Consider the following 15,273-nt stretch of genomic DNA (forward strand, 5'->3'; position numbering starts at 1 on the left):
CGAATATACGGTTGCCATATATAATTCCTGTTCATTCTGTTATTGAAAAGAAACCTGGTTACAACCCTTTAAAATAGATTCGATAGACCTTAGAACACAATGTGAGTTGGACAGAACCTTTAAGAAATCAAAATAATAGGACCTTCTTTTGTGTAGTAAGGTATCTGAAAAGCTGAGAAAACAAGTAAGTAGAGCCTTACTCTCTGTGGGGCCATGATCCAAAACTGAAAGCCGTCATAGAAACAGCTGTTTAGTCACGAGGATACTGATTACATTTGAATTTATGGGAAAAAACTTGGCGTTTATAAAAAACGCCACATGAAATTCTTCAAAATACGAGCCTGTAGAGTTCAGAACACGATCTTAGTTAGATTAAATCTCTAAGAAGTCAAAAAAATAGGTCATGGAATTGTATGAGAATATATCTGAAACGCTAGGTTTCCATGGAAATACAGCCTTACTGTGGACGGGGCTGTGTTCTAACAGTGAAAACTGACTTTCAAACAGTTCAGAAATGACGAATATACGGTTTCCATTTATAATCCTTGTTAAATCTGTTAGATATTTAAAAGAAACTTGGTTACAAAACTTTTAATTTCAATCTATAGACCTTAGACCACAATGTGAGTTGGACAGAACCTTTAAGAAATCAAAATAATAGGACCTTCTTTTGTGTAGGAAGGTATTTGAGCAGCTCCGAAAACAAGTAAGTAGAACGTTACGCTCTGGGTGCCGTGTTCAAACACTGAAAGCTGTCAGAGAAACAGCTGTTTAGTCAGAAGGATACTAATTATAATTGTATTTCCGGGAAAAAACCCGGCATAAAAATCTTCAAAATTAAAACATGTAGAGTTCAGAACACGATGTTAGTTATATTAAATCTCTAAGAAGTCAATAAAATAGATCCTGGAGTTGTATGGGCATATATCTGAAACACTAGGCTTCCATCTAAATACAGCCTTACTGTAACTTGGCTTTGTGCTAGAGTGAAAACTGACTCTCAAACAAGTGGGAAATGACGAATTTACGGTTGCCATATATAATTCCTGTTCAATCTGTTAGATATTGAAAAGAAACTTGGTTACAACAGTTTAAAATTCAATCTATAGACCTTAGAACACTATGTGAGTTGGACTGACCTTTTAGAAATCAAAATAATAGAACCTTGTTTTGTGTAGGATGGTATCTGAAAAGCTCGGAAAATAAGTCAATAGAGACATACTCTCTGTGGGGCCGTGTTCAAACACTGAAAGCCGTCATAGAAACAGTTGTTTAGTCAAGAGGATACCGATTACATTTGTATTTCCGGAAAAAACTTGTCGTTTTTAGAAAACCCGGCATATATATATTCAAAATTCAAGCCTGCAGAGTTCAGAACGGGATGTTAGTTAGATTAAATCTCTAAGAAGTCAATAAAATAGATCCTGGAGTTGTATTGGAATATATCTGAAATGTTAGGGTCCCATGTAAATACAGCCTTACACTATCGGGGCCCTGTTCTAACAGTGAAAACTGACTTTCAAACACTTCTGAAATAACGAATATACGGTTGCCATATATAATTCCTGTTCATTCTGTTATTGAAAAGAAACCTGGTTACAACCCTTTAAAATAGATTCGATAGACCTTAGAACACAATGTGAGTTGGACAGAACCTTTAAGAAATCAAAATAATAGGACCTTCTTTTGTGTAGTAAGGTATCTGAAAAGCTGAGAAAACAAGTAAGTAGAGCCTTACTCTCTGTGGGGCCATGATCCAAAACTGAAAGCCGTCATAGAAACAGCTGTTTATTCACGAGGATACTGATTACATTTGTATTTATGGGAAAAAACTTGGCGTTTATAAAAAACGCCACATGAAATTCTTCAAAATACGAGCCTGTAGAGTTCAGAACACGATCTTAGTTAGATTAAATCTCTAAGAAGTCAAAAAAATAGGACATGGAATTGTATGAGAATATATCTGAAACGCTAGGTTTCCATGGAAATACAGCCTTACTGTGGACGGGGCTGTGTTCTAACAGTGAAAACTGACTTTCAAACAGTTCAGAAATGACGAATATACGGTTTCCATTTATAATCCTTGTTAAATCTGTTAGATATTTAAAAGAAACTTGGTTAGAAAACTTTAAATTTCAAACTATAGACCTTAGACCACAATGTGAGTTGGACAGAACCTTTAAGAAATCAAAATAATAGGACCATCTTTTGTGTAGGAAGGTATCTGAACAGCTCCGAAAACAAGTAAGTAGAACGTTACTCTCTGGGTGCCGTGTTCAAACACTGAAAGCTGTCAGAGAAACAGCTGTTTAGTCAGGAGGATACTAATTATAATTGTATTTCCGGGAAAAAACCCGGCATAAAAATCTTCAAAATTAAAACCTGTAGAGTTCAGAACACGATGTTAGTTATATTAAATCTCTAAGAAGTCAATAAAATAGATCCTGGAGTTGTATGGGAATATATCTGAAATGTTAGGGTCCCATGTAAATACAGCCTTACACTATCGGGGCCGTGTTCTAACAGTGAAAACTGACTTTCAAACACTTCTGAAATAACGAATATACGGTTACCATATATAATTCCTGTTCATTCTGTTATTGAAAATAACCTGGTTACAACCCTTTAAAATAGATTCGATAGACCTTAGAACACAATGTGAGTTGGACAGAACCTTTAAGAAATCAAAATAATAGGACCTTCTTTTGTGTAGTAAGGTATCTGAAAAGCTGAGAAAACAAGTAAGTAGAGCCTTACTCTCTGTGGGGCCATGATCCAAAACTGAAAGCCATCATAGAAACAGCTGTTTAGTCACGAGGATACTGATTACATTTGTATTTATGGGAAAAAACTTGGCGTTTTTAAAAAACGCCACATGAAATTTTTCAAAATACGAGCCTGTAGAGTTCAGACCACGATCTTAGTTAGATTAAATCTCTAAGAAGTCAAAAAAATAGGTCATGGAATTGTATGAGTATATATCTGAAACGCTAGGTTTCCATGGAAATACAGCCTTACTGTGGACGGGGCTGTGTTCTAACAGTGAAAACTGACTTTCAAACAGTTCAGAAATGACGAATATACGGTTTCCATTTATAATCCTTGTTAAATCTGTTAGATATTTAAAAGAAACTTGGTTAGAAAACTTTAAATTTCAATCTATAGAACTTAGACCACAATGTGAGTTTGACAGAACCTTTAAGAAATCAAAATAATAGGACCTTCTTTTGTGTAGGAAGGTATCTGAACAGCTCCGAAAACAAGTAAGTAGAACGTTACTCTCTGGGTGCCGTGTTCAAACACTGAAAGCTGTCAGAGAAACAGCTGTTTAGTCAGGAGGATACTAATTATAATTGTATTTCCGGGAAAAAACCCGGCATAAAAATCTTCAAAATTAAAACCTGTAGAGTTCAGAACACGATGTTAGTTAGATTAAATCTCTAAGAAGTCAATAAAATAGATCCTGGAGTTGTATGGGCATATATCTGAAACACTAGGCTTCCATCTAAATACAGCCTTACTGTAACTTGGCTTTGTGCTAGAGTGAAAACTGACTCTCAAACAAGTGGGAAATGACGAATTTACGGTTGCCATATATAATTCCTGTTGAATCTGTTAGATATTGAAAAGAAACTTGGTTACAACAGTTTAAAATTCAATCTATAGACCTTAGAACACTATGTGAGTTGGACTGACCTTTTAGAAATCAAAATAATAGAACCTTGTTTTGTGTAGGATGGTATCTGAAAAGCTCGGAAAATAAGTCAATAGAGACATACTCTCTGTGGGGCCGTGTTCAAACACTGAAAGCCGTCATAGAAACAGTTGTTTAGTCATGAGGATACCGATTACATTTGTATTTCCGGAAAAAACTTGTCGTTTTTAGAAAACCCGGCATATATATATTCAAAATTCAAGCCTGTAGAGTTCAGAACGCCATGTTAGTTAGATTAAATCTCTAAGTAGTCAATAAAATAGATCCTGGAGTTGTATTGGAATATATCTGAAATGTTAGGGGCCCATGTAAATACAGCCTTACACTATCAGGGCCCTGTTCTAACAGTGAAAACTGACTTTCAAACACTTCTGAAATAACGAATATACGGTTGCCATATATAATTCCTGTTCATTCTGTTATTGAAAATAACCTGGTTACAACCCTTTAAAATAGATTCGATAGACCTTAGAACACAATGTGAGTTGGACAGAACCTTTAAGAAATCAAAATAATAGGACCTTCTTTTGTGTAGTAAGGTATCTGAAAAGCTGAGAAAACAAGTAAGTAGAGCCTTACTCTCTGTGGGGCCATAATCCAAAACTGAAAGCCATCATAGAAACAGCTGTTTAGTCACGAGGATACTGATTACATTTGTATTTATGGGAAAAAACTTGGCGTTTTTAAAAAACGCCACATGAAATTTTTCAAAATACGAGCCTGTAGAGTTCAGACCACGATCTTAGTTAGATTAAATCTCTAAGAAGTCAAAAAAATAGGTCATGGAATTGTATGAGTATATATCTGAAACGCTAGGTTTCCATGGAAATACAGCCTTACTGTGGACGGGGCTGTGTTCTAACAGTGAAAACTGACTTTCAAACAGTTCAGAAATGACGAATATACGGTTTCCATTTATAATCCTTGTTAAATCTGTTAGATATTTAAAAGAAACTTGGTTAGAAAACTTTAAATTTCAATCTATAGAACTTAGACCACAATGTGAGTTGGACAGAACCTTTAAGAAATCAAAATAATAGGACCTTCTTTTGTGTAGGAAGGTACCGGAACAGCTCCGAAAACAAGTAAGTAGAACGTTACTCTCTGGGTGCCGTGTTCAAACACTGAAAGCTGTCAGAGAAACAGCTGTTTAGTCAGGAGGATACTAATTATAATTGTATTTCCGGGAAAAAACCCGGCATAAAAATCTTCAAAATTAAAACCTGTAGAGTTCAGAACACGATGTTAGTTATATTAAATCTCTAAGAAGTCAATAAAATAGATCCTGGAGTTGTATGGGCATATATCTGAAACACTAGGCTTCCATCTAAATACAGCCTTACTGTAACTTGGCTTTGTGCTAGAGTGAAAACTGACTCTCAAACAAGTGGGAAATGACGAATTTACGGTTGCCATATATAATTCCTGTTCAATCTGTTAGATATTGAAAAGAAACTTGGTTACAACAGTTTAAAATTCAATCTATAGACCTTAGAACACTATGTGAGTTGGACTGACCTTTTAGAAATCAAAATAATAGAACCTTGTTTTGTGTAGGATGGTATCTGAAAAGCTCGGAAAATAAGTCAATAGAGACATACTCTCTGTGGGGCCGTGTTCAAACACTGAAAGCCGTCATAGAAACAGTTGTTTAGTCAAGAGAATACCGATTACATTTGTATTTCCGGAAAAAACTTGTCGTTTTTAGAAAACCCGGCATATATAATTCGATATTCAAGCCTGTAGAGTTCAGAACGCGATGTTAGTTAGATTAAATCTCTATGAAGTCAATAAAATAGATCCTGGAGTTGTATGGGAATATATCTGAAATGTTAGGGTCCCATGTAAATACAGCCTTACACTATCGGGGCCGTGTTCTAACAGTGAAAACTGACTTTCAAACACTTCTGAAATAACGAATATACGGTTGCCATATATAATTCCTGTTCATTCTGTTATTGAAAAGAAACCTGGTTCCAACCCTTTAAAATAGATTCGATAGACCTTAGAACACAATGTGAGTTGGTCAGAACCTTTAAGAAATCAAAATAATAGGACCTTCTTTTGTGTAGTAAGGTATCTGAAAAGCTGAGAAAACAAGTAAGTAGAGCCTTACTCTCTGTGGGGCCATGATCCAAAACTGAAAGCCATCATAGAAACAGCTGTTTAGTCACGAGGATACTGATTACATTTGTATTTATGGGAAAAAACTTGGCGTTTTTAAAAAACGCCACATAAAATTCTTCAAAATACGAGCCTGTAGAGTTCAGACCACAATCTTAGTTAGATTGAATCTCTAAGAAGTCAAAAAAATAGGTCATGGAATTGTATGAGTATATATCTGAAACGCTAGGTTTCCATGGAAATACAGCCTTACTGTGGACGGGGCTGTGTTCTAACAGTGAAAACTGACTTTCAAACAGTTCAGAAATGACGAATATACGGTTTCCATTTATAATTCTTGTTAAATCTGTTAGATATTTAAAAGAAACTTGGTTACAAAACTTTAAATTTCAATCTATAGACCTTAGACCACAATGTGAGTTGGACAGAACCTTTAAGAAATCAAAATAATAGGACCTTCTTTTGTGTAGGAAGGTACCTGAACAGCTCCGAAAACAAGTAAGTAGAACGTTACTCTCTGGGTGCCGTGTTCAAACACTGAAAGCTGTCAGAGAAACAGCTGTTTAGTCAGGAGGATACTAATTATAATTGTATTTCCGGGAAAAAACCCGGCATAAAAATCTTCAAAATTAAAACCTGTAGAGTTCAGAACACGATGTTAGTTAGATTAAATCTCTAAGAAGTCAATAAAATAGATCCTGGAGTTGTATGGGCATATATCTGAAACACTAGGCTTCCATCTAAATACAGCCTTACTGTAATTTGGCTTTGTGCTAGAGTGAAAACTGACTCTCAAACAAGTGGGAAATGACGAATTTACGGTTGCCATATATAATTCCTGTTCAATCTGTTAGATATTGAAAAGAAACTTGGTTACAACAGTTTAAAATTCAATCTATAGACCTTAGAACACTATGTGAGTTGGACTGACCTTTTAGAAATCAAAATAATAGAACCTTGTTTTGTGTAGGATGGTATCTGAAAAGCTCGGAAAATAAGTCAATAGAGACATACTCTCTGTGGGGCCGTGTTCAAACACTGAAAGCCGTCATAGAAACAGTTGTTTAGTCAAGAGGATACCGATTACATTTGTATTTCCGGAAAAAACTTGTCGTTTTTAGAAAACCCGGCATATATATATTCGATATTCAAGCCTGTAGAGTTCAGAACGCGATGTTAGTTAGATTAAATCTCTAAGAAGTCAATAAAATAGATCCTGGAGTTGTATGGGAATATATCTGAAATGTTAGGGTCCCATGTAAATACAGCCTTACACTATCGGGGCCGTGTTCTAACAGTGAAAACTGACTTTCAAACACTTCTGAAATAACGAATATACGGTTGCCATATATAATTCCTGTTCATTCTGTTATTGAAAAGAAACCTGGTTCCAACCCTTTAAAATAGATTCGATAGACCTTAGAACACAATGTGAGTTGGTCAGAACCTTTAAGAAATCAAAATAATAGGACCTTCTTTTGTGTAGTAAGGTATCTGAAAAGCTGAGAAAACAAGTAAGTAGAGCCTTACTCTCTGTGGGGCCATGATCCAAAACTGAAAGCCATCATAGAAACAGCTGTTTAGTCACGAGGATACTGATTACATTTGTATTTATGGGAAAAAACTTGGCGTTTTTAAAAAACGCCACATAAAATTCTTCAAAATACGAGCCTGTAGATTTCAGACCACAATCTTAGTTAGATTGAATCTCTAAGAAGTCAAAAAAATAGGTCATGGAATTGTATGAGTATATATCTGAAACGCTAGGTTTCCATGGAAATACAGCCTTACTGTGGACGGGGCTGTGTTCTAACAGTGAAAACTGACTTTCAAACAGTTCAGAAATGACGAATATACGGTTTCCATTTATAATTCTTGTTAAATCTGTTAGATATTTAAAAGAAACTTGGTTACAAAACTTTAAATTTCAATCTATAGACCTTAGACCACAATGTGAGTTGGACAGAACCTTTAAGAAATCAAAATAATAGGACCTTCTTTTGTGTAGGAAGGTATTTGAGCAGCTCCGAAAACAAGTAAGTAGAACGTTACGCTCTGGGTGCCGTGTTCAAACACTGAAAGCTGTCAGAGAAACAGCTGTTTAGTCAGGAGGATACTAATTATAATTGTATTTCCGGGAAAAAACCCGGCATAAAAATCTTCAAAATTAAAACCTGTAGAGTTCAGAACACGATGTTAGTTAGATTAAATCTCTAAGAAGTCAATAAAATAGATCCTGGAGTTCTATGGGCATATATCTGAAACACTAGGCTTCCATCTAAATACAGCCTTACTGTAACTTGGCTTTGTGCTAGAGTGAAAACTGACTCTCAAACAAGTAGGAAATGACGAATTTACGGTTGCCATATATAATTCCTGTTCAATCTGTTAGATATTGAAAAGAAACTTGGTTACAACAGTTTAAAATTCAATCTATAGACCTTAGAACACTATGTGAGTTGGACTGACCTTTTAGAAATCAAAATAATAGAACCTTGTTTTGTGTAGGATGGTATCTGAAAAGCTCGGAAAATAAGTCAATAGAGACATACTCTCTGTGGGGCCGTGTTCAAACACTGAAAGCCGTCATAGAAACAGTTGTTTAGTCAAGAGGATACCGATTACATTTGTATTTCCGGAAAAAACTTGTCGTTTTTAGAAAACCCGGCATATATATATTCAAAATTCAAGCCTGCAGAGTTCAGAACGGGATGTTAGTTAGATTAAATCTCTAAGAAGTCAATAAAATAGATCCTGGAGTTGTATTGGAATATATCTGAAATGTTAGGGTCCCATGTAAATACAGCCTTACACTATCGGGGCCCTGTTCTATCAGTGAAAACTGACTTTCAAACACTTCTGAAATAACGAATATACGGTTGCCATATATAATTCCTGTTCATTCTGTTATTGAAAAGAAACCTGGTTACAACCCTTTAAAATAGATTCGATAGACCTTAGAACACAATGTGAGTTGGACAGAACCTTTAAGAAATCAAAATAATAGGACCTTCTTTTGTGTAGTAAGGTATCTGAAAAGCTGAGAAAACAAGTAAGTAGAGCCTTACTCTCTGTGGGGCCATGATCCAAAACTGAAAGCCGTCATAGAAACAGCTGTTTAGTCACGAGGATACTGATTACATTTGTATTTATGGGAAAAAACTTGGCGTTTTTAAAAAACGCCACATAAAATTCTTCAAAATACGAGCCTGTAGAGTTCAGAACACGATCTTAGTTAGATTAAATCTCTAAGAAGTCAAAAAAATAGGTCATGGAATTGTATGAGAATATATCTGAAACGCTAGGTTTCCATGGAAATGCAGCCTTACTGTGGACGGGGCTGTGTTCTAACAGTGAAAACTGACTTTCAAACAGTTCAGAAATGACGAATATACGGTTTCCATTTATAATTCTTGTTAAATCTGTTAGATATTTAAAAGAAACTTGGTTAGAAAACTTTAAATTTCAATCTATAGACCTTAGACCTCAATGTGAGTTGGACAGAACCTTTAAGAAATCAAAATAATAGGACCATCTTTTGTGTAGGAAGGTATCTGAACAGCTCCGAAAACAAGTAAGTAGAACGTTACTCTCTGGGTGCCGTGTTCAAACACTGAAAGCTGTCAGAGAAACAGCTGTTTAGTCAGGAGGATACTAATTATAATTGTATTTCCGGGAAAAAACCCGGCATAAAAATCTTCAAAATTAAAACCTGTAGAGTTCAGAACACGATGTTAGTTAGATTAAATCTCTAAGAAGTCAATAAAATAGATCCTGGAGTTGTATGGGCATATATCTGAAACACTAGGCTTCCATCTAAATACAGCCTTACTGTAACTTGGCTTTGTGCTAGAGTGAAAACTGACTCTCAAACGAGTGGGAAATGACGAATTTACGGTTGCCATATATAATTCCTGTTCAATCTGTTAGATATTGAAAAGAAACTTGGTTACAACAGTTTAAAATTCAATCTATAGACCTTAGAACACTATGTGAGTTGGACTGACCTTTTAGAAATCAAAATAATAGAACCTTGTTTTGTGTAGGATGGTATCTGAAAAGCTCGGAAAATAAGTCAATAGAGACATACTCTCTGTGGGGCCGTGTTCAAACACTGAAAGCCGTCATAGAAACAGTTGTTTAGTCAAGACGATACCGATTACATTTGTATTTTCGGAAAAAACTTTTCGTTTTTAGAAAACCCGGCATATATATATTCAAAATTCAAGCCTGTAGAGTTCAGAACGCGATGTTAGTTAGAATAAATCTCTAAGAAGTCAATAAAATAGATCCTGGAGTTGTAAGGGAATATATCTGAAATGTTAGGGTCCCATGTAAATACAGCCTTACACTATCAGGGCCCTGTTCTAACAGTGAAAACTGACTTTCAAACACTTCTGAAATAACGAATATACGGTTGCCATATATAATTCCTGTTCATTCTGTTATTGAAAATAACCTGGTTACAACCCTTTAAAATAGATTCGATAGACCTTAGAACACAATGTGAGTTGGACAGAACCTTTAAGAAATCAAAATAATAGGACCTTCTTTTGTGTAGTAAGGTATCTGAAAAGCTGAGAAAACAAGTAAGTAGAGCCTTACTCTCTGTGGGGCCATGATCCAAAACTGAAAGCCATCATAGAAACAGCTGTTTAGTCACGAGGATACTGATTACATTTGTATTTATGGGAAAAAACTTGGCGTTTTTAAAAAACGCCACATAAAATTTTTCAAAATAGGAGCCTGTAGAGTTCAGACCACGATCTTAGTTAGATTAAATCTCTAAGAAGTCAAAAAAATAGGTCATGGAATTGTATGAGTATATATCTGAAACGCTAGGTTTCCATGGAAATACAGCCTTACTGTGGACGGGGCTGTGTTCTAACAGTGAAAACTGACTTTCAAACAGTTCAGAAATGACGAATATACGGTTTCCATTTATAATCCTTGTTAAATCTGTTAGATATTTAAAAGAAACTTGGTTAGAAAACTTTAAATTTCAATCTATAGACCTTAGACCACAATGTGAGTTGGACAGAACCTTTAAGAAATCAAAATAATAGGACCTTCTTTTGTGTAGGAAGGTATCTGAACAGCTCCGAAAACAAGTAAGTAGAACGTTACTCTCTGGGTGCCGTGTTCAAACACTGAAAGCTGTCAGAGAAACAGCTGTTTAGTCAGGAGGATACTAATTATAATTGTATTTCCGGGAAAAAACCCGGCATAAATATCTTCATAATTAAAACCTGTAGAGTTCAGAACAGGATGTTAGTTAGATTAAATCTCTAAGAAGTCAATAAAATAGATCCTGGAGTTGTATGGGCATATATCTGAAACACTAGGCTTCCATCTAAATACAGCCTTACTGCAACTTGGCTTTGTGCTAGAGTGAAAACTGACTTTCAAACAAGTGGGAAATGACGAATTTACAGTTGCCACATATAATTCCTGTTCAATCTGTTAGATATTGAAAAGAAACTTGGTTACAACAGTTTAAAATTCAATCTATAGACCTTAGAACACTATGTGAGTTGGACTGACCTTTTAGAAATCAAAATAATAGAACCTTGTTTTGTGTAGGATGGTATCTGAAAAGCTCGGAAAATAAGTCAATAGAGACATGCTCTCTGTGGGGCCGTGTTCAAACACTGAAAGCCGTCATAGAAACAGTTGTTTAGTCAAGAGGATACCGATTACATTTGTATTTCCGGAAAAAACTTGTCGTTTTTAGAAAACCCGGCATATATATATTCAAAATTCAAGCCTGTAGAGTTCAGAACGCGATGTTAGTTAGATTAAATCTCTAAGAAGTCAATAAAATAGATCCTGGAGTTTTATGGGAATATATCTGAAATGTTAGGGTCCCATGTAAATACAGCCTTACACTATCAGGGCCCTGTTCTAACAGTGAAAACTGACTTTCAAACACTTCTGAAATAACGAATATACGGTTGCCATATATAATTCCTGTTCATTCTGTTATTGAAAAGAAACCTGGTTACAACCCTTTAAAATAGATTCGATAGACCTTAGAACACAATGTGAGTTGGTCAGAACCTTTAAGAAATCAAAATAATAGGACCCTCTTTTGTGTAGGAAGGTATATGAAAAGCTGAGAAAACAAGTAAGTAGAGCCTTACTCTCTGTGGGGCCATGATCCAAAACTGAAAGCCGTCATAGAAACAGCTGTCTAGTCACGAGGATACTGATTACATTTGTATTTATGGGAAAAAACTTGGCGTTTTTAAAAAACGCCACATAAAATTCTTCAAAATACGAGCCTGTAGAGTTCAGAACACGATGTTAGTTTGATTAAATCCCTAAGAAGTCAAAAAAATAGATCATGGAATTGTATGAGAATATATCTGAAACGCTAGGTTTCCATGGAAATACAGCCTTACTGTGGCCGGGGCCGTGTTCTAACAGTGAAAACTGACTTTCCAACAGTTCAGAAATGACGAATATACGGTTTCCATTTATAATTCTTGTTAAATCTGTTAGATATTTAAAAGAAACTTGGTTAACAAACTTTAAATTTCAATCTATAGACCGTAGACCACAATGTGAGTTGGACAGAACCTTTAAGAAATCAAAATAATAGGACCTTCTTTTGTGTAGGAAGGTTTCTGAAAAGCTCCGAAAACAAGTAAGTAGAACCTTACTCTCTGGGTGCCGTGTTCAAACACTGAAAGCTGTGAGAGAAACAGCTGTTTAGTCAAGAGGATACTAATTATAATTGTATTTCCGGGAAAAAAACCCGGCATAAAAATCTACAAAATTAAAACCTGTAGAGTTCAGAACACGATGTTAGTTAGATTAAATCTCTAAGAAGTCAATAAAATAGTTCCTGGAGTTGTATTCGCATATATCTGAAACTCAAGGCTTCCATGTAAATACAGCCTTACTGTAACTGGGCTTTGTGCCAGAGTGAAAACTGACTTTCAAACAAGTCTGAAATGATGAATTACGGTTGCCATATATAATTGCTGTTCAATCTGTTAGATATTGAAAAGAAACTTGGTTACAACAGTTTAAAATTCAATCTATAGACCTTAGAACACTATGTGAGTTGGACTGAACCTTTTAGAAATCAAAATAATAGAACCTTGTTTTGTGTCGGATGGTATCTGCAAAGCTCGGAAAATAAGTAAATAGAGACATACTCTCTGTGGGGCCGTGTTCAAACACTGAAAGCCATCATAGAAAGAGTTGTTTAGTGAAGAGGATACCGATTACATTTGTATTTCTGGAAAAAACTTGTCGTTTTTAGAAAACCCGGCATATATATATTCAAAATTCTAGCCTGTAGAGTTCAGAACACGATGTTAGTTAGATTAAATCTCTAAGAAGTCAATAAAATAGATCCTGGAGTTTTATGGGAATATATCTGAAACCTTAGGGTCCCATGTAAATACAGCCTTACACTATCGGGGCCGTGTTCTAACAGTGAAAACTGACTTTCAAACACATCTGAAATAACGAATATACGGTTGCAATGTATAATTCCTGTTCATTCTGTTATTTAAAAGAAACCTGGTTACAACCCTTTAAAATAGATTCGATAGACCTTAGAACACAATGTGAGTTGGTCAGAACCTTTAAGAAATCAAAATAATAGGACCCTCTTTTGTGTAGGAAGGTATATGAAAAGCTGAGAAAACAAGTAAGTAGAGCCTTACTCTCTGTGGGGCCATGATCCAAAACTGAAAGCCGTCATAGAAACAGCTGTCTAGTCACGAGGATACTGATTACATTTGTATTTATGGGAAAAAACTTGGCGTTTTTAAAAAACGCCACATAAAATTCTTCAAAATACGAGCCTGTAGAGTTCAGAACACGATGTTAGTTTGATTAAATCCCTAAGAAGTCAAAAAAATAGATCATGGAATTGTATGAGAATATATCTGAAACGCTAGGTTTCCATGGAAATACAGCCTTACTGTGGCCGGGGCCGTGTTCTAACAGTGAAAACTGACTTTCCAACAGTTCAGAAATGACGAATATACGGTTTCCATTTATAATTCTTGTTAAATCTGTTAGATATTTAAAAGAAACTTGGTTAACAAACTTTAAATTTCAATCTATAGACCGTAGACCACAATGTGAGTTGGACAGAACCTTTAAGAAATCAAAATAATAGGACCTTCTTTTGTGTAGGAAGGTTTCTGAAAAGCTCCGAAAACAAGTAAGTAGAACCTTACTCTCTGGGTGCCGTGTTCAAACACTGAAAGCTGTGAGAGAAACAGCTGTTTAGTCAAGAGGATACTAATTATAATTGTATTTCCGGGAAAAAAACCCGGCATAAAAATCTACAAAATTAAAACCTGTAGAGTTCAGAACACGATGTTAGTTAGATTAAATCTCTAAGAAGTCAATAAAATAGTTCCTGGAGTTGTATTCGCATATATCTGAAACTCAAGGCTTCCATGTAAATACAGCCTTACTGTAACTGGGCTTTGTGCCAGAGTGAAAACTGACTTTCAAACAAGTCTGAAATGATGAATTACGGTTGCCATATATAATTGCTGTTCAATCTGTTAGATATTGAAAAGAAACTTGGTTACAACAGTTTAAAATTCAATCTATAGACCTTAGAACACTATGTGAGTTGGACTGAACCTTTTAGAAATCAAAATAATAGAACCTTGTTTTGTGTCGGATGGTATCTGCAAAGCTCGGAAAATAAGTAAATAGAGACATACTCTCTGTGGGGCCGTGTTCAAACACTGAAAGCCATCATAGAAAGAGTTGTTTAGTGAAGAGGATACCGATTACATTTGTATTTCTGGAAAAAACTTGTCGTTTTTAGAAAACCCGGCATATATATATTCAAAATTCTAGCCTGTAGAGTTCAGAACACGATGTTAGTTAGATTAAATCTCTAAGAAGTCAATAAAATAGATCCTGGAGTTTTATGGGAATATATCTGAAACCTTAGGGTCCCATGTAAATACAGCCTTACACTATCGGGGCCGTGTTCTAACAGTGAAAACTGACTTTCAAACACATCTGAAATAACGAATATACGGTTGCCATGTATAATTCCTGTTCATTCTGTTATTTAAAAGAAACCTGGTTACAACCCTTTAAAATAGATTCGATAGACCTTAGAACACAATGTGAGTTGGTCAGAACCTTTAAGAAATCAAAATAATAGGACCCTCTTTTATGTAGGAAGGTATCTGAAAAGCTGAGAAAACAAGTAAGTAGAGCCTTACTCTCTGTGGGGCCATGATCCAAAACTGAAAGCCGTCATAGAAACAGCTGTTTAGTCACGAGGATACTGATTACATTTGTATTTATGGGAAATAACTTGGCGTTTTTAAAAAACGCCACATAAAATTCTTCAAAATACGAGCCTGTAGAGTTCAGAACACGATGTTAGTTTGATTAAATCTCTAAGAAGTCAAAAAAATAGATCATGGAATTGT

This window comes from Myotis yumanensis, unplaced genomic scaffold (assembly GCF_028538775.1).
Source record: "Myotis yumanensis isolate MYYU_CA2020_CCGP unplaced genomic scaffold, mMyoYum1.0.hap1 SCAF_30, whole genome shotgun sequence".
Taxonomy (NCBI): Eukaryota; Metazoa; Chordata; class Mammalia; order Chiroptera; family Vespertilionidae; genus Myotis; species Myotis yumanensis.